Raw genomic sequence first — 20,907 nt, forward strand, 5'->3', positions numbered from 1 at the left:
TGAATGTAAACAAATAAGGTGATGTGATTTAAAGACAATTTACAAACAGGTAACAATCTGCAAAGGTCACCTGTTACACTGTGAGTTATTGTAAAGTGTTGTGGTGTTTCCGGTGTCTGAGCCTCCTAGAAGGAAACCATCTCCCTGTTCTTGTCCACGTTATGCAGCAGGTGATTCCTGCCCACTCCACAGGTCCGTCCACTTAAACACCATATAACCGAACCTGACAGAATAAGGATTTATGCTACAATAAAAAGCAAACAAATGTTTTCTATGGTCACTTTAAAAAGTTATAATAAAGAAATAATGAGTTGTTTAACATCAAGGAGTATTTACATGTATTTTTCATTACATTTAGTTACATGTATAAGTTATATCTGGCCCTCTGAGGACAGCCGCTATGCTGATGTGGCCCTCAGTGAAAATGAGTTTGACCCCCCCCCCCATAAGAAATCTTGTATGTTCAGACGCGACTGCATTGTTAGCCATTATTAAAAAGACAGTGGTTAAGAAAGTGGAGCAGATTGGTTGATGGATAGAATCCCTCAAATATGAAAAAGTTCATAGATGTTAATAATGCATCATTTGGTCATTAATTCCATCCAAGTATCCTCAGACTGTAGGTTGAGGATGGGACTCATGCGTGCTAAAGAACGTGGTGGTGAAGAACGGGTCCACGCCCCCGTCACATCCGGGTCCGTTCCAGCTGTGACCAGCTGTTCGCCTCCAGCGGTGAAGTTCTGAAGAAGACGCTGCAGGCCGGAAGTGGGTGCGGCGTGATGAAAGGTGTGACCGAGCATTGAGCATCCTGACGTGAACGGGGAAACCCAAAAAAGTCTGCGCGGATCAGAGTCACGAGGCCCAGCGGGAAACCGTCACCGGGGGAGAGCAGCACGCGCGCGGACGACAAGTGACGGTCGGAGCCTTTGATCTGCGACCTGGAATGACCCCAAAAGGGACGGCAGAGGGGATCCTGACGGGACGGCCCAGGTGAGCTGCCTGAAACCGTTTTCATGACAGAGACCCGCGGATCCGCTTTAGGTTCTGATGAATGGTCACGTGTTTCTTCATCTGGAAGCGACAGGACTCCAGATAAATGAGCTAAAGTGCAGCGACTTTATTAGAATACTTATTACTTAATATTCTTGTGCCAATTTCATAGCACATGTTTATGTTGTTTTTACACTTTTTGAGACGGTAAACTCCGAGCGGAACCCCGTTGTTCGCTCCGTGTCCAGCAGAGGGCGCCAGCACCTCCTTGGGGAAACGGCATCTTTAATTGTTACGAGTTAAGTCCGTTAGAATAAACGACACGCATACAAATAAAACGTAGCCCAAAGCTCGGACTGATTGAAATGAAACAGCATTTAACGGGAGAGTAGTTCCGCTGTTTGACCGGAGATCAGCGGAAAGTCTCAGAAACCGTCAGTCTTCAACAAGAGCCGGTTCCGGTTCCTCTTCACCTAATCTGACCCACAGTCAATGGCAGAGCCACGCCCCTCACCGCTGTCCGCGTGCGCTTTACATCTACACTGGTCGCCGAATCGAGCAGCTGCTTTCAGCTCGCGCATTCGGGCACGCGGAGCTGCGTGAGATGGGGGGGGGGGGGTGTCAAGTTCTCCGGTTGACTGGAGGCTTCAGTCCGGGCCGACGGTGGGGAGAGAGGATGAGAGGAGGACAGCTGCAGAGAAGGTAGGCCGGGGGAGGGGGGGGGGGGTCATTTGAAAGACCAGCGCTTGTGCGCACGTGGTCAAAATCAACTTCCCCTTAATGTTAGAATCGGTTCAAGCTTTGGTGGTTCGGGTCAAGTTCCGGAGCGGGACCTGGATCCAGAACAGCAGCAGGTTCCCCCACCCACACGTACAGCAAGGACAGAAACAGTTTCAGGCTCCAGTTGGCTCCAAAGTTTGCTGGTTTCAAACAGAATCCTGTTTGAAAAGTTGAATCTAGTGGAACAGCTGGATCTAGTGGAACAACTGGATCTAGTAGAACAGCTGGATCTAGTGGAACAACTGGATCAGTAGAACAGCTGGATCTAGCAGAACAACTGGATCTAGTAGAACAGCTGGATCTAGTAGAACAGCTGGATCTAGTGGAATAGCTGGATCTAGTAGAACAGCTGGATCTAGTTAAACAGCTGGATCTAGTAGAACAGCTGGATCTAGTAGAACAGCTGGATCTAGTTAAACAGCTGGATCTAGTTGAACAGCTGGATCTAGTAGAACAACTGGATCTAGTGGAATAGCTGCATCTAGTAGAACAGCTGGATCTAGTTAAACAGCTCGATTTAGTTGAACAGCTGGATCTAGTAGAACAGCTGGATCTAGTAGAACAGCTGGATCTAGTTAAACAGCTGGATCTAGTTGAACAGCTGGATCTAGTAGAACAACTGGATCTAGTGGAATAGCTGCATCTAGTAGAACAGCTGGATCTAGTTAAACAGCTGGATCTAGTTGAACAGCTGGATCTAGTAGAACAACTGGATCTAGTGGAATAGCTGCATCTAGTAGAACAGCTGGATCTAGTTAAACAGCTGGATCTAGTTGAACAGCTGGATCTAGTTAAACAGCTGGATCTAGTAGAACAGCTGGATCTAGTTGAACAGCTGGATCTAGTAGAACAACTGGATCTAGTTAAACAGCTGCATCTAGTAGAACAGCTGGATCTAGATAAACAGCTCGATTTAGTTGAACAGCTGGAACTAGTAGAACAGCTGGATCTAGTAGAACAGCTGGATCTAGTAGAACAGCTGGATCTAGTTGAACAGCTCGATTTAGTTGAACAGCTGGATCTAGTAGAACAGCTGGATCTAGTAGAACAGCTGGATCTAGTTAAACAGCTGGGTCTAGTTGAACAGCTGGATCTAGTAGAACAACTGGATCTAGTGGAATAGCTGCATCTAGTAGAACAGCTGGATCTAGTAAACAGCTGGATCTAGTTGAACAGCTGGATCTAGTTAAAAAGCTGGATGAAGTTGAACAGCTGGATCTAGTAGAACAGCTGGATCTAGTAGAACAGCTGGATCTAGTTAAACAGCTGGATCTAGTAGAACAACTGGATCTAGTAGAACATCTGGATCTAGTTAAACAGCTGGATGTAGTTGAACAGCTGGATCTAGTTAAAAAGCTGGATCCAGTCCTGTCTAATTTATTCTAGTATAATTTGTGCAAACAGGCTTGGACATGGATCATGGAAACATGGATCAGCTGATAAAGTGGTGGAACGTCCTAATAATCTCTACAAACATTGATGTTAGAATCTGAAATGGCTGCAGAGGAAACAAGAAGCTTTTCTTCTACACGATGATGACAGTGGAGGACTTCCAGCTTTCAGCTCCAGCTCTGAGTGAAACTTCATGATCCAGAATTTAATAAATGGATCGTTTTTCTAATTCCTGCTCTCCATCAATCCTTTGGTCTGTGGAGGCCGAGCTTATCTAATCAGGTTAGGATGTTTGTTTGGATGGATGTATGGATGTTTTCAGTCTTAAAAAGGTCAAACGCCGCCATCTTGGGATGTTCCTGTTTGACTGTCCGTTTGTAAGCTGCAGAACGGAGGCTCTGGAACATCCTTACAGAACAAATACTCTGCAACATCGTTACAGAACGGAGGCTCTGGAAAATCGTTACAGAACAAAGATTCTGTAACATCGTAACAACACGGAGACTCTGGAATATCGTTACAGAACAAAGACTCTGGAACATCGTAACAGAACACAGACTCTGCAACATCATTACAGAACACAGATTCTGGAACATCGTTACAGAACGGAGGCTCTGAAACATCTTAACAGAACGGATATTCTGGAACATCGTAACAGAATGTAGACTCTGGAATATCGTTACAGAACAAAGACTCTGGAACATCGTTACAGAACAAAGACTCTGAAGCATCGTAACAGAACGGAGACTCTGGAACATCGTAACAGAACGGAGGCTCTGGAACATCGTTACAGAACGGAGGCTCTGGAACATCTTAACAGAACGGAGATTCTGGAACATCGTAACAGAACGTAGACTCTGGAACATCGTTACAGAACGGAGGCTCTGGAACATCTTAACAGAACGGAGATTCTGGAACATCGTAACAGAACGGAGGCTCTGGAACATCATACCAGAACACAGACTCTGCAACATCGTTACAGAACGGAGACTCTGGAACATCGTTACAGAACGGAGGCTCTGGAACATCGTTACAGAACGGAGGCTCTGGAACATCGTAACAGAACACAGACTCTGCAACATCGTTACAGAACGGAGACTCTGGAACATCGTTACAGAACGGAGGCTCTGGAACATCTTAACAGAAAGGAGATTCTGGAACATCGTAACAGAACGTAGACTCTAGAATATCGTTACAGAACAAAGACTCTGGAACATCGTTACAGAACAAAGACTCTGGAACATCTTAACAGAACGGAGACTCTGGAACATCGTAACAGAACGGAGACTCTGGAACATCGTTACAGAACAAAGACTCTGAAGCATCGTAACAGAACGGAGGCTCTGGAACATCGTAACAGAACACAGACTCTGCAACATCGTTACAGAACAAAGACTCTGGAACATCTTAAAAGAACGGAGGCTCTGGAACATCTTAACAGAACGGAGATTCTGGAACATCGTAACAAAACATAGACTCTGGAATATCGTAACAGAACACAGACTCTGCAACATCGTTACAAAACGGAGACTCTAGAATAACGTTATAGAACAAAGACTCTGGAATATCGTTACAGAACAAAGACTCTGGAACATCGTTACAGAACAAAGACTCTGGAACATCTTCACAGAACGGAGACTCTGGAACATCGTAACAGAACGGAGATTCTGGAACATCGTTACAGAACAAAGACTCTGAAGCATCGTAACAGAACGGAGGCTCTGGAACATCTTAACAGAACGGAGATTCTGGAACATCGTAACAGAACGTATACTCTGGAATATCGTTACAGAACAAAGACTCTGGAACATCGTTACAGAACAAAGACTCTGAAGCATCGTAACAGAACGGAGACTCTGGAACATCGTAACAGAACGGAGTTTCTGGAACATCGTTACAGAACGGAGGCTCTGGAACATCTTAACAGAACGTAGACTCTGGAATATCGTTACAGAACAAAGACTCTGGAACATTGTTACAGAACAAAGACTCTGGAACATCTTAACAGAACGGAGACTCTGGAACATCGCAACAGAACGGGGACTCTGGAACATCGTTACAGGACAAAGACTCTGAAGCATCGTAACAGAACGGAGGCTCTGCAACATCATACCAGAACACAGACTCTGCAACATCGTTACAGAACGGAGACTATGGAACATCGTTACAGAACGGAGGCTCTGGAACATCGTTACAGAACGGAGGCTCTGGAACATCGTAACAGAACACAGACTCTGCAACATCGTTACTGAACGGAGACTCTGGAACATCTTAACAGAACGGAGATTCTGGAACATCGTAACAGAACACAGACTCTGCAACATCGTTACAGAACGGAGACTCTGGAACATCGTAACAGAACGGAGACTCTGGAACATCGTTACAGAACAAAGACTTTGGTACATCGTAACAGAACGGAGACTCTGGAACATCGTTACAGAACAAAGACTCTTGAACATCGTTAAAGAACGGAGACTCTGAAACAGTGTTACAGAACAAAGACTCTGGAACATCGTTATAGAATGGAGACTCTGTAACATCGTAACAGAACGGAGACTCTGGAACATCGTAACAGAACAAAGTCTCTGAAGCATCGTAACAGAACGGATACTCTGAAACATCGTTTCAGAACAAAGATTCTGTAACATTGTTTCAGAACGGAGACTCTGGAACATCGTTACAGAACAAAGACTCTGGAGCATCGTTACAGAACAAAGACTTTGGAACATCGTAACAGAACGGAGACTCTGCAACATCGTTACAGAACGGAGACTCTGGAACATCGTAACAGAACGGAGACTCTGGAACATCGTAACAGAACGGAGACTCTGGAACATCGTTACAAAACAAATACTCTGGAACATCGTTACAGAACGGAGGCTCTGGCACATCTTAACAGAACAAAGATTCTGGAACATCGTAACAGAACATAGACTCTGAAACATCGTTACAGAACAAAGATTCTGAAGCATCGTAACAGAACGGAGGCTCTGGAACATTGTAACAGAACACCGACTCTGCAACATCGTTACAGAACGGAGACTCTGGAACATCGTAACAGAACGGAGACTCTGGAACATCGTAACAGAACGGAGGCTCTGGAACATCGTTTCAGAACGGAGGCTCTGGAACATCGTTACAGAACGGAGGCTCTGGAACATCGTTACAGAACGGAGACTCTGGAACATCGTAACAGAACGGAGGCTCTGGAACATCTTAACAGAACGGAGATTCTGGAACATCGTAACAGAACGTAGACTCTGGAATATCGTTACAGAACAAAGACTCTGGAACATCGTTACAGAACAAAGACTCTGGAACATCTTAACAGAACGGAGACTCTGGAACATCGTAACAGAACGGAGACTCTGGAACATTGTTACAGAACGGAGGCTCTGGAACATCTTAACAGAACGGAGATTCTGGAACATCGTAACAGAACGTAGACTCTGGAATATCGTTACAGAACAAAGACTCTTGAACATCGTTACAAAACAAAGACTCTGGAACATCTTAAAAGAACGGAGACTTTGGAACATCGTAACAGAACGGAGACTCTGGAACATCGTAACAGAACACAGACTCTGCAACATCGTTACAGAACGGAGACTCTGGAACATCGTAACAGAACGGAGACTCTGGAACATCGTACCAGAAAACAGACTCTGCAACATCGTTACAGAACGGAGACTCTGGAACATCTTAACAGAACGGAGACTCTGGAACATCGTTACAGAACAAAGACTCTGGAGCATCGTTTCAGAACAAAGACTGTGGAACATCGTTACAGAACGGAGGCTCTGGAACATCGTGACAGAACAAAGACTCCGGAACATCGTTACAAAACAAATACTCTGGAACATCGTAACAGAACGGAGATTCTGGAACATCGTTACAGAACAAAGGCTCTGAAGCATCGTAACAGAACGGAGGCTCTGGAACATCGTAACAGAATCACTGGCGGGGACGAAGCAGCCTACAGGAGGGAGGTGGCCAGTCTGGTGACATGGGGTGAGGACAACAACCTCACCCTCAACACAGACAAGACAAAGGAGATGATAGTGGACATGAGGAAGGAGAGGAGGAACCCTCATCAGCCGCTTCTTATCCGAGGTCTGGAAGTGGAGAGGGTGAGCAGCTTCAGATATCTGGGGGTCCACCTCAGCCAGGACCTCACCTGGACACTAAACACGTCACAGCTGGTGAAGAAGGCTCATCAGCGGCTGTACTTTCTGAGGAGGCTGAGGAGGTTCGGCATGTCCCCGAAGATCCTCAGCAACTTCTACAGCTGCATGGTTGAGTCCATCCTGACCAGCGGCATCACAGTGTGGTACGGCAGCTCTACCGCTGCGGACCGCAAACGCCTGCAGAGAGTGGTAAAGACTGCGTCCAAGATCACCAGGACTCCTCTTCCCTCGCTGCAGAGCATCTACAAACGCAGGGTGTGCAGGAGAGCTGCCTCCATCATCAAGGACCCCACCCACCCGCAACGAGGACTGTTCACTCTCCTCCCCTCAGGACGGAGGTACAGGAGTGTGAAGTGCAGGACCACCAGACTCAAGAACTCTTTCTTTCCCTCTGCCATCAGACTCCTTAACAGCTGACTGGAGTCTGGAAAAACAAACTGCACCTTTGCTTACCCTAATTGCTGCTACTGTCACTGTCACTTTTGCACATTTGCACTTTTGCAACAGCCACTCGACATCTTGTGTTTTTGTGTGTATGATGTGAGTGAATTGTTTTTGTTTCCTCTATACTTTTGGGCATTCGGAGCAGACAGCAAAGAAAGAATTTCATTGTGCAGGGAAACCCGTTTCTTTACTGTGCACATGACAATAAACTCTTTGAATCTTGAATCTTTGAATCTCAGAACACAGACTCTGCAACATCGTTACAGAACGGAGACTCTGGAACATCGTAACAGAACGGAGACTCTGGAACATCTTAACAGAACGGAGATTCTGGAACATCGTAACAGAACGTAGACTCTGGAATATCGTTACAGAACAAAGACTCTGGAACATCGTTACAGAACAAAGACTCTGAAGCATCGTAACAGAACGGAGACTCTGGAACATCGTAACAGAACGGATTTTCTGGAACATCGTTACAGAACGGAGGCTCTGGAACATCTTACAGAACGGAGATTCTGGAACATCGTAACAGAACGTAGACTCTGGAATATCGTTACAGAACAAAGACTCTGGAACATTGTTACAGAACAAAGGCTCTGGAACATCGTTACAGAACAAAGACTCTGAAGCATCGTAAGAGAACGGAGGCTCTGGAACATCATACCAGAAAACAGACTCTGCAACATCGTTACAGAACGGAGACTATGGAACATCGTTACAGAAGGGAGGCTCTGGAACATCGTTACAGAACGGAGGCTCTGGAACATCGTAACAGAACACAGACTCTGCAACATCGTTACAGAACGGAGACTCTAGAACATCGTTACAGAACGGAGGCTCTGGAACATCTTAACAGAACGGAGATTCTGGAACATCGTAACAGAACGTAGACTCTAGAATATCGTTACAGAACGGAGACTCTGGAACATCGTTACAGAACAAAGACTCTGGAACATCTTAACAGAACGGAGACTCTGGAACATCGTAACAGAACGGAGACGCTGGAACATCGTTACAGAACAAAGACTCTGAAGCATCGTAACAGAACGGAGGCTCTGATACATCGTAACAGAACACAGACTCTGCAACATCGTTACAGAACGGAGACTCTGAAACATCGTTACAGAACGGAGGCTCTGGAACATCGCTACAGAACGGAGGCTCTGGAACATCTTAACAGAACGGAGATTCTGGAACATCGTAACAGAACGTAGACTCTGGAATATCGTTACAGAACAAAGACTCTTGAACATCGTTACAAAACAAAGACTCTGGAACATCTTAAAAGAACGGAGACTTTGGAACATCGTAACAGAACGGAGACTCTGGAACATCGTAACAGAACACAGACTCTGCAACATCGTTACAGAACGGAGACTCTGGAACATCGTAACAGAACGGAGACTCTGGAACATCGTTACAGAACGGAGGCTCTGGAACATCTTAACAGAACGGAGATTCTGGAACATCGTAACAGAACGTAGACTCTGGAATATCGTTACAGAACAAAGACTCTTGAACATCGTTACAAAACATAGACTCTGGAACATCTTAAAAGAACGGAGACTTTGGAACATCGTAACAGAACGGAGACTCTGGAACATCGTAACAGAACACAGACTCTGCAACATCGTTACAGAACGGAGACTCTGGAACATCGTAACAGAACGGAGACTCTGGAACATCGTTACAGAACAAAGACTCTGGAGTATCGTTACAGAACAAAGACTTTGGAACATCGTAACAGAACGGAGACTCTGCAACATCGTTACAGAACGGAGACTCTGGAACATCGTAACAGAATGGAGACTCTGGAACATCTTAACAGAACGGAGACTCTGGAACATCGTTACAAAACAAATACTCTGGAACATCGTTACAGAACGGAGGCTCTGGCACATCTTAACAGAACGGAGATTCTGGAACATCGTAACAGAACGTAGACTCTGGAACATCGTTACAGAACAAAGACTCTGAAGCATCGTAACAGAACGGAGGCTCTGGAACATTGTAACAGAACACAGACTCTGCAACATCTTTACAGAACGGAGACTCTGGAACATCGTAACAGAACACAGACTCTGGAACATCGTAACAGAACGGAGGCTCTGGAACATCGTTACAGAACGGAAGCTCTGGAACATCGTTACAGAACGGAGACTCTGGAACATCGTAACAGAACGGAGGCTCTGGAACATCGTTACAGAACGGAGGCTCTGGAACATCTTAACAGAACGGAGACTCTGTAACATCGTAACAGAACGTAGACTCTGGAATATCGTTACAGAACAAAGACTCTTGAACATCGTTACAAATCAAAGACTCTGGAACATCTTAAAAGAACGGAGACTTTGGAACATCGTAACAGAACGGAGACTCTGGAACATCGTAACAGAACACAGACTCTGCAACATCGTTTCAGAACGGAGACTCTGGAACATCGTTACAGAACGGAGACTCTGGAACATCGTAACAGAACGGAGACTCTGGTACATCGTTACAGAACAAAGACTCTGGAGCATCGTTTCAGAACAAAGACTGTGGAACATCGTTACAGAACGGAGGCTCTGGAACATCGTGACAGAACAAAGACTCCGGAACATCGTTACAAAACAAATACTCTGGAACATCGTTACAGAACGGAGATTCTGGAACATCAATTACAGAACAAAGACTGTGGAACATCGTTACGGAACGGAGACTCTGGAACATCGTGACAGAACGGAGGCTGTGGAACATCGTTACAGATCGGAGACTTTGGAACATCGTTAAAGAACAAATACTCTGGAACATCGTTACAGAACAAAGACTCTTGAACATTGTTAAAGAACGGAGACTCTGAAACAGTGTTACAGAACAAAGACTCTGGAACATCGTTATAGAATGGAGACTCTGTAACATCGTAACAGAACGGATACTCTGAAACATCGTTTCAGAACAAAGACTCTGTAACATTGTTTCTGAACGGAGACTCTGGAACATCGTTACAGAACAGAGGCTCTGGAACATAATTACAGAACAAAGACTCTGGAACATCGTTACGGAACAAAGATTTTGGAACATCGTAACAGACCGGTGACTCTGTAACATCCTGAGAGAACGGAGACTCCGGAACATTGTTACAGAACGGAGACTCTGTAACATTGTAACAGAACAGAGGCTCTGGAACATCGTAACAGAACGGAGACTCTGGAACATCGTAACAGAACGGTGACTCTGGAACAACGTTACAGATCGGAGACTCTGGAACATTGTTACATAACAAAGACTCTGGAACATTGTTACAGAACGGTGACTCTGAAACATCGTAACAGAACGGAGACTCTGGAACATCGTTACAGAACAAAGACTCTGGAGCATCGTTACAGAACAAAGACTTTGGAACATTGTAACAGAACGGAGACTCTGCAACATCGTTAAAGAACGGAGACTCTGGAACATCGTAACAGAACGGAGACTCTGGAACATCTTAACAGAACGGAGACTCTGGAACATCGTTACAAAACAAATACTCTGGAACATCGTTACAGAACGGAGGCTCTGGCACATCTTAACAGAACGGAGATTCTGGAACATCGTAACAGAACGTAGACTCTGGAACATCGTTACAGAACAAAGACTCTGAAGCATCGTAACAGAACGGAGGCTCTGGAACATTGTAACAGACACAGACTCTGCAACATCTTTACAGAACGGAGACTCTGGAACATCGTAACAGAACGGAGACTCTGGAACATCGTAACAGAACGGAGGCTCTGGAACATCGTTACAGAACGGAGGCTCTGGAACATCGTTACAGAACGGAGACTCTGGAACATCGTAACAGAACGGAGGCTCTGGAACATCGTTACAGAACGGAGGCTCTGGAACATCTTAACAGAACGGAGATTCTGGAACATCGTAACAGAACGTAGACTCTGGAATATCGTTACAGAACAAAGACTCTGGAACATCGTTACAGAACAAAGACTCTGGAACATCGTAACAGAACGGAGACTCTGTAACATCGTTACAGAACGGAGGCTCTGGAACATCTTAACAGAACGGAGATTCTGGAACATCGTAACAGAACGTAGACTCTGGAATATCGTTACAGAACAAAGACTCTTGAACATCGTTACAAAACAAAGACTCTGGAACATCTTAAAAGAACGGAGACTTTGGAACATCGTAACAGAACGGAGACTCTGGAACATCGTAACAGAACACAGACTCTGCAACATCGTTACAGAACGGAGACTCTGGAACATCGTAACAGAACGGAGACTCTGGAACATCGTAACAGAACACAGACTCTGCAACATCGTAACAGAACGGAGACTCTGGAACATCGTAACAGAACGGAGACTCTGGAACATCGTAACAGAACACAGACTCTGCAACATCGTAACAGAACGGAGACTCTGGAACATCGTTACAGAACAAAGACTCTGGAGCATCGTTTCAGAACAAAGACTGTGGAACATCGTTACAGAACGGAGGCTCTGGAACATCGTGACAGAACAAAGACTCCGGAACATCGTTACAAAACAAATACTCTGGAACATCGTTACAGAACGGAGGCTCTGGCACATCTTAACAGAACGGAGATTCTGGAACATCGTAACAGAACGGTGACTCTGGAACAACGTTACAGATCGGAGACTCTGGAACATTGTTACATAACAAAGACTCTGGAACATTGTTACAGAACGGTGACTCTGAAACATCGTAACAGAACGGAGACTCTGGAACATCGTAACAGAACACAGACTCTGCAACATCGTTACAGAACGGAGACTCTGGAACATCGTAACAGAACAGAAACTCTGGAACATCGTTACAGAACAAAGACTCTGGAGCATCGTTACAGAACAAAGACTTTGGAACATCGTAACAGAACGGAGACTCTGCAACATCGTTAAAGAACGGAGACTCTGGAACATCGTAACAGAACGGAGACTCTGGAACATCGTAACAGAACGGAGACTCTGGAACATCGTTACAAAACAAATACTCTGGAACATCGTTACAGAACGGAGGCTCTGGCACATCTTAACAGAACGGAGATTCTGGAACATCGTAACAGAACGTAGACTCTGGAACTTCGTTACAGAACAAAGACTCTGAAGCATCGTAACAGAACGGAGGCTCTGGAACATTGTAACAGAACACAGACTCTGCAACATCTTTACAGAACGGAGACTCTGGAACATCGTAACAGAACGGAGACTCTGGAACATCGTAACAGAACGGAGGCTCTGGAACATCGTTACAGAACGGAGGCTCTGGAACATCGTTACAGAACGGAGACTCTGGAACATCGTAACAGAACGGAGGCTCTGGAACATCTTTACAGAACGGAGGCTCTGGAACATCTTAACAGAACGGAGATTCATGAACATCGTAACAGAACGTAGACTCTGGAATATCGTTACAGAACTAAGACTCTGGAACATCGTTACAGAACAAAGACTCTGGAACATCGTAACAGAACGGAGACTCTGTAACATCGTTACAGAACGGAGGCTCTGGAACATCTTAACAGAACGGAGATTCTGGAACATCGTAACAGAAGGTAGACTCTGGAATATCGTTACAGAACAAAGACTCTTGAACATCGTTACAAAACAAAGACTCTGGAACATCTTAAAAGAACGGAGACTTTGGAACATCGTAACAGAACGGAGACTCTGGAACATCGTAACAGAACACAGACTCTGCAACATCGTTACAGAACGGAGACTATGGAACATCGTTACAGAAGGGAGGCTCTGGAACATCGTTACAGAACGGAGGCTCTGGAACATCGTAACAGAACACAGACTCTGCAACATCGTTACAGAACGGAGACTCTAGAACATCGTTACAGAACGGAGGCTCTGGAACATCTTAACAGAACGGAGATTCTGGAACATCGTAACAGAACGTAGACTCTAGAATATCGTTACAGAACGGAGACTCTGGAACATCGTTACAGAACAAAGACTCTGGAACATCTTAACAGAACGGAGACTCTGGAACATCGTAACAGAACGGAGACGCTGGAACATCGTTACAGAACAAAGACTCTGAAGCATCGTAACAGAACGGAGGCTCTGATACATCGTAACAGAACACAGACTCTGCAACATCGTTACAGAACGGAGACTCTGAAACATCGTTACAGAACGGAGGCTCTGGAACATCGCTACAGAACGGAGGCTCTGGAACATCTTAACAGAACGGAGATTCTGGAACATCGTAACAGAACGTAGACTCTGGAATATCGTTACAGAACAAAGACTCTTGAACATCGTTACAAAACAAAGACTCTGGAACATCTTAAAAGAACGGAGACTTTGGAACATCGTAACAGAACGGAGACTCTGGAACATCGTAACAGAACACAGACTCTGCAACATCGTTACAGAACGGAGACTCTGGAACATCGTAACAGAACGGAGACTCTGGAACATCGTTACAGAACGGAGGCTCTGGAACATCTTAACAGAACGGAGATTCTGGAACATCGTAACAGAACGTAGACTCTGGAATATCGTTACAGAACAAAGACTCTTGAACATCGTTACAAAACATAGACTCTGGAACATCTTAAAAGAACGGAGACTTTGGAACATCGTAACAGAACGGAGACTCTGGAACATCGTAACAGAACACAGACTCTGCAACATCGTTACAGAACGGAGACTCTGGAACATCGTAACAGAACGGAGACTCTGGAACATCGTTACAGAACAAAGACTCTGGAGTATCGTTACAGAACAAAGACTTTGGAACATCGTAACAGAACGGAGACTCTGCAACATCGTTACAGAACGGAGACTCTGGAACATCGTAACAGAATGGAGACTCTGGAACATCTTAACAGAACGGAGACTCTGGAACATCGTTACAAAACAAATACTCTGGAACATCGTTACAGAACGGAGGCTCTGGCACATCTTAACAGAACGGAGATTCTGGAACATCGTAACAGAACGTAGACTCTGGAACATCGTTACAGAACAAAGACTCTGAAGCATCGTAACAGAACGGAGGCTCTGGAACATTGTAACAGAACACAGACTCTGCAACATCTTGACAGAACGGAGACTCTGGAACATCGTAACAGAACGGAGACTCTGGAACATCGTAACAGAACGGAGGCTCTGGAACATCGTTACAGAACGGAAGCTCTGGAACATCGTTACAGAACGGAGACTCTGGAACATCGTAACAGAACGGAGGCTCTGGAACATCGTTACAGAACGGAGGCTCTGGAACACCTTAACAGAACGGAGATTCTGGAACATCGTAACAGAACGTAGACTCTGGAATATCGTTACAGAACAAAGACTCTGGAACATCGTTACAGAACAAAGACTCTGGAACATCGTAACAGAACGGAGACTCTGTAACATCGTAACAGAACGTAGACTCTGGAATATCGTTACAGAACAAAGACTCTTGAACATCGTTACAAATCAAAGACTCTGGAACATCTTAAAAGAACGGAGACTTTGGAACATCGTAACAGAACGGAGACTCTGGAACATCGTAACAGAACACAGACTCTGCAACATCGTTTCAGAACGGAGACTCTGGAACATCGTTACAGAACGGAGACTCTGGAACATCGTAACAGAACGGAGACTCTGGTACATCGTTACAGAACAAAGACTCTGGAGCATCGTTTCAGAACAAAGACTGTGGAACATCGTTACAGAACGGAGGCTCTGGAACATCGTGACAGAACAAAGACTCCGGAACATCGTTACAAAACAAATACTCTGGAACATCGTTACAGAACGGAGGCTCTGGCACATCTTAACAGAACGGAGATTCTGGAACATCAATTACAGAACAAAGACTGTGGAACATCGTTACAGAACGGAGACTCTGGAACATCGTGACAGAACGGAGGCTGTGGAACATCGTTACAGATCGGAGACTTTGGAACATCGTTAAAGAACAAATACTCTGGAACATCGTTACAGAACAAAGACTCTTGAACATTGTTAAAGAACGGAGACTCTGAAACAGTGTTACAGAACAAAGACTCTGGAACATCGTTATAGAATGGAGACTCTGTAACATCGTAACAGAACGGATACTCTGAAACATCGTTTCAGAACAAAGACTCTGTAACATTGTTTCTGAACGGAGACTCTGGAACATCGTTACAGAACAGAGGCTCTGGAACATAATTACAGAACAAAGACTCTGGAACATCGTTACGGAACAAAGATTTTGGAACATCGTAACAGACCGGTGACTCTGTAACATCCTGAGAGAACGGAGACTCCGGAACATTGTTACAGAACAGAGACTCTGTAACATTGTAACAGAACAGAGGCTCTGGAACATCGTAACAGAACGGAGACTCTGGAACATCGTAACAGAACGGTGACTCTGGAACAACGTTACAGATCGGAGACTCTGGAACATTGTTACATAACAAAGACTCTGGAACATTGTTACAGAACGGTGACTCTGAAACATCGTAACAGAACGGAGACTCTGGAACATCGTTACAGAACAAAGACTCTGGAGCATCGTTACAGAACAAAGACTTTGGAACATCGTAACAGAACGGAGACTCTGCAACATCGTTAAAGAACGGAGACTCTGGAACATCGTAACAGAACGGAGACTCTGGAACATCTTAACAGAACGGAGACTCTGGAACATCGTTACAAAACAAATACTCTGGAACATCGTTACAGAACGGAGGCTCTGGCACATCTTAACAGAACGGAGATTCTGGAACATCGTAACAGAACGTAGACTCTGGAACATCGTTACAGAACAAAGACTCTGAAGCATCGTAACAGAACGGAGGCTCTGGAACATTGTAACAGAACACAGACTCTGCAACATCTTTACAGAACGGAGACTCTGGAACATCGTAACAGAACGGAGACTCTGGAACATCGTAACAGAACGGAGGCTCTGGAACATCGTTACAGAACGGAGGCTCTGGAACATCGTTACAGAACGGAGGCTCTGGAACATCGTAACAGAACGGAGGCTCTGGAACATCGTTACAGAACGGAGGCTCTGGAACATCTTAACAGAACGGAGATTCTGGAACATCGTAACAGAACGTAGACTCTGGAATATTGTTACAGAACAAAGACCCTGGAACATCGTTACAGAACAAAGACTCTGGAACATCGTAACAGAACGGAGACTCTGTAACATCGTTACAGAACGGAGGCTCTGGAACATCTTAACAGAACGGAGATTCTGGAACATCGTAACAGAACGTAGACTCTGGAATATCGTTACAGAACAAAGACTCTTGAACATCGTTACAAAACAAAGACTCTGGAACATCTTAAAAGAACGGAGACTTTGGAACATCGTAACAGAACGGAGACTCTGGAACATCGTAACAGAACACAGACTCTGCAACATCGTTACAGAACGGAGACTCTGGAACATCGTAACAGAACGGAGACTCTGGAACATCGTAACAGAACACAGACTCTGCAACATCGTTACAGAACGGAGACTCTGGAACATCGTAACAGAACGGAGACTCTGGAACATCGTTACAGAACAAAGACTCTGGAGCATCCTTTCAGAACAAAGACTGTGGAACATCGTTACAGAACGGAGGCTCTGGAACATCGTGACAGAACAAAGACTCCGGAACATCGTTACAAAACAAATACTCTGGAACATCGTTACAGAACGGAGGCTCTGGCACATCTTAACAGAACGGAGATTCTGGAACATCGTAACAGAACGGTGACTCTGGAACAACGTTACAGATCGGAGACTCTGGAACATTGTTACATAACAAAGACTCTGGAACATTGTTACAGAACGGTGACTCTGAAACATCGTAACAGAACGGAGACTCTGGAACATCGTAACAGAACACAGACTCTGCAACATCGTTACAGAACGGAGACTCTGGAACATCTTAACAGAACGGAGACTCTGGAACATCGTTACAAAACAAATACTCTGGAACATCGTTACAGAACGGAGGCTCTGGCACATCTTAACAGAACGGAGATTCTGGAACATCGTAACAGAACGTAGACTCTGGAACATCGTTACAGAACAAAGACTCTGAAGCATCGTAACAGAACGGAGGCTCTGGAACATTGTAACAGAACACAGACTCTGCAACATCTTTACAGAACGGAGACTCTGGAACATCGTAACAGAACGGAGACTCTGGAACATCGTAACAGAACGGAGGCTCTGGAACATCGTTACAGAACGGAGGCTCTGGAACATCGTTACAGAACGGAGGCTCTGGAACATCGTAACAGAACGGAGGCTCTGGAACATCGTTACAGAACGGAGGCTCTGGAACATCTTAACAGAACGGAGATTCTGGAACATCGTAACAGAACGTAGACTCTGGAATATTGTTACAGAACAAAGACCCTGGAACATCGTTACAGAACAAAGACTCTGGAACATCGTAACAGAACGGAGACTCTGTAACATCGTTACAGAACGGAGGCTCTGGAACATCTTAACAGAACGGAGATTCTGGAACATCGTAACAGAACGTAGACTCTGGAATATCGTTACAGAACAAAGACTCTTGAACATCGTTACAAAACAAAGACTCTGGAACATCTTAAAAGAACGGAGACTTTGGAACATCGTAACAGAACGGAGACTCTGGAACATCGTAACAGAACACAGACTCTGCAACATCGTTACAGAACGGAGACTCTGGAACATCGTAACAGAACGGAGACTCTGGAACATCGTAACAGAACACAGACTCTGCAACATCGTTACAGAACGGAGACTCTGGAACATCGTAACAGAACGGAGACTCTGGAACATCGTTACAGAACAAAGACTCTGGAGCATCCTTTCAGAACAAAGACTGTGGAACATCGTTACAGAACGGAGGCTCTGGAACATCGTGACAGAACAAAGACTCCGGAACATCGTTACAAAACAAATACTCTGGAACATCGTTACAGAACGGAGGCTCTGGCACATCTTAACAGAACGGAGATTCTGGAACATCGTAACAGAACGGTGACTCTGGAACAACGTTACAGATCGGAGACTCTGGAACATTGTTACATAACAAAGACTCTGGAACATTGTTACAGAACGGTGACTCTGAAACATCGTAACAGAACGGAGACTCTGGAACATCGTAACAGAACACAGACTCTGCAACATCGTTACAGAACGGAGACTCTGGAACATCGTAACAGAACAGAGACTCTGGAACATCGTTACAGAACAAAGACTCTGGAGCATCGTTACAGAACAAAGACTTTGGAACATCGTAACAGAACGGAGACTCTGCAACATCGTTAAAGAACGGAGACTCTGGAACATCGTAACAGAACGGAGACTCTGGAACATCGTAACAGAACGGAGACTCTGGAACATCGTTACAAAACAAATACTCTGGAACATCGTTACAGAACGGAGGCTCTGGCACATCTTAACAGAACGGAGATTCTGGAACATCGTAACAGAACGTAGACTCTGGAACTTCGTTACAGAACAAAGACTCTGAAGCATCGTAACAGAACGGAGGCTCTGGAACATTGTAACAGAACACAGACTCTGCAACATCTTTACAGAACGGAGACTCTGGAACATCGTAACAGAACGGAGACTCTGGAACATCGTAACAGAACGGAGGCTCTGGAACATCGTTACAGAACGGAGGCTCTGGAACATCGTTACAGAACGGAGACTCTGGAACATCGTAACAGAACGGAGGCTCTGGAACATCTTTACAGAACGGAGGCTCTGGAACATCTTAACAGAACGGAGATTCATGAACATCGTAACAGAACGTAGACTCTGGAATATCGTTACAGAACTAAGACTCTGGAACATCGTTACAGAACAAAGACTCTGGAACATCGTAACAGAACGGAGACTCTGTAACATCGTTACAGAACGGAGGCTCTGGAACATCTTAACAGAACGGAGATTCTGGAACATCGTAACAGAACGTAGACTCTGGAATATCGTTACAGAACAAAGACTCTTGAACATCGTTACAAAACAAAGACTCTGGAACATCTTAAAAGAACGGAGACTTTGGAACATCGTAACAGAACGGAGACTCTGGAACATCGTAACAGAACACAGACTCTGCAACATCGTTACAAACCGGAGACTCTGGAACATCGTAACAGAACGGAGACTCTGGAACATCGTAACAGAACACAGACTCTGCAACATCGTTACAGAACGGAGACTCTGGAACATCGTAACAGAACGGAGACTCTGGAACATCGTTACAGAACAAAGACTCTGGAGCATCGTTTCAGAACAAAGACTGTGGAACATCGTTACAGAACGGAGGCTCTGGAACATCGTGACAGAACAAAGACTCCGGAACATCGTTACAAAACAAATACTCTGGAACATCGTTCCAGAACGGAGGCTCTGGCACATCTTAACAGAACGGAGATTCTGGAACATCAATTACAGAACAAAGACTGTGGAACATCGTTACAGAACGGAGACTCTGGAACATCGTGACAGAACGGAGGCTGTGGAACATCGTTACAGATCGGAGACTTTGGAACATCGTTAAAGAACAAATACTCTGGAACATCGTTACAGAACAAAGACTCTTGAACATCGTTAAAGAACGGAGACTCTGAAACAGTGTTACAGAACAAAGACTCTGGAACATCGTTATAGAATGGAGACTCTGTAACATCGTAACAGAACGGAGACTCTGGAACATCGTAACAGAACAAAGTCTCTGAAGCATCGTAACAGAACGGATACTCTGAAACATCGTTTCAGAACAAAGACTCTGTAACATTGTTTCAGAACGGAGACTCTGGAACATCGTTACAGAACAGAGGCTCTGGAACATAATTACAGAACAAAGACTCTGGAACATCGTTACGGAACAAAGATTTTGGAACATCGTAACAGACCGGTGACTCTGTAACATCCTGACAGAACGGAGACTCTGGAACATCGTTACAGAACAGAGGCTCTGGAACATAATTACAGAACAAAGACTCTGGAACATCGTTACGGAACAAAGATTTTGGAACATCGTAACAGACCGGTGACTCTGTAACATCCTGACAGAACGGAGACTCCGGAACATTGTTACAGAACGGAGACTCTGTAACATTGTAACAGAACAGAGGCTCTGGAACATCGT

General features: G+C 44.9%; 1 protein-coding gene across 5 annotated transcripts in view; it reads left to right on the top strand.

Moving 5' to 3' along the window:
* Positions 1–503: 503 nt before the first annotated feature.
* Positions 504–20,907, top strand: part of LOC111947557 (USP6 N-terminal-like protein) — a 31,116-nt gene continuing 10,712 nt past the window's right edge. Inside the window, exon 1 of one of the 5 annotated variants that reach the window (XM_023956185.1) lies at positions 504–990. The gene's annotated coding sequence lies outside the window, so the exon portion shown is untranslated. Of the gene's footprint in view, positions 991–1,210; positions 1,693–20,907 lie in introns of those variants that run through there. The other 4 variants (XM_023956183.1, XM_023956179.1, XM_023956187.1 and 1 more) reach the window with 4 other exon arrangements.

This window comes from Oryzias latipes, chromosome 6, assembly GCF_002234675.1.
Source record: "Oryzias latipes chromosome 6, ASM223467v1".
Classification (NCBI taxonomy): domain Eukaryota; kingdom Metazoa; phylum Chordata; class Actinopteri; order Beloniformes; family Adrianichthyidae; genus Oryzias; species Oryzias latipes.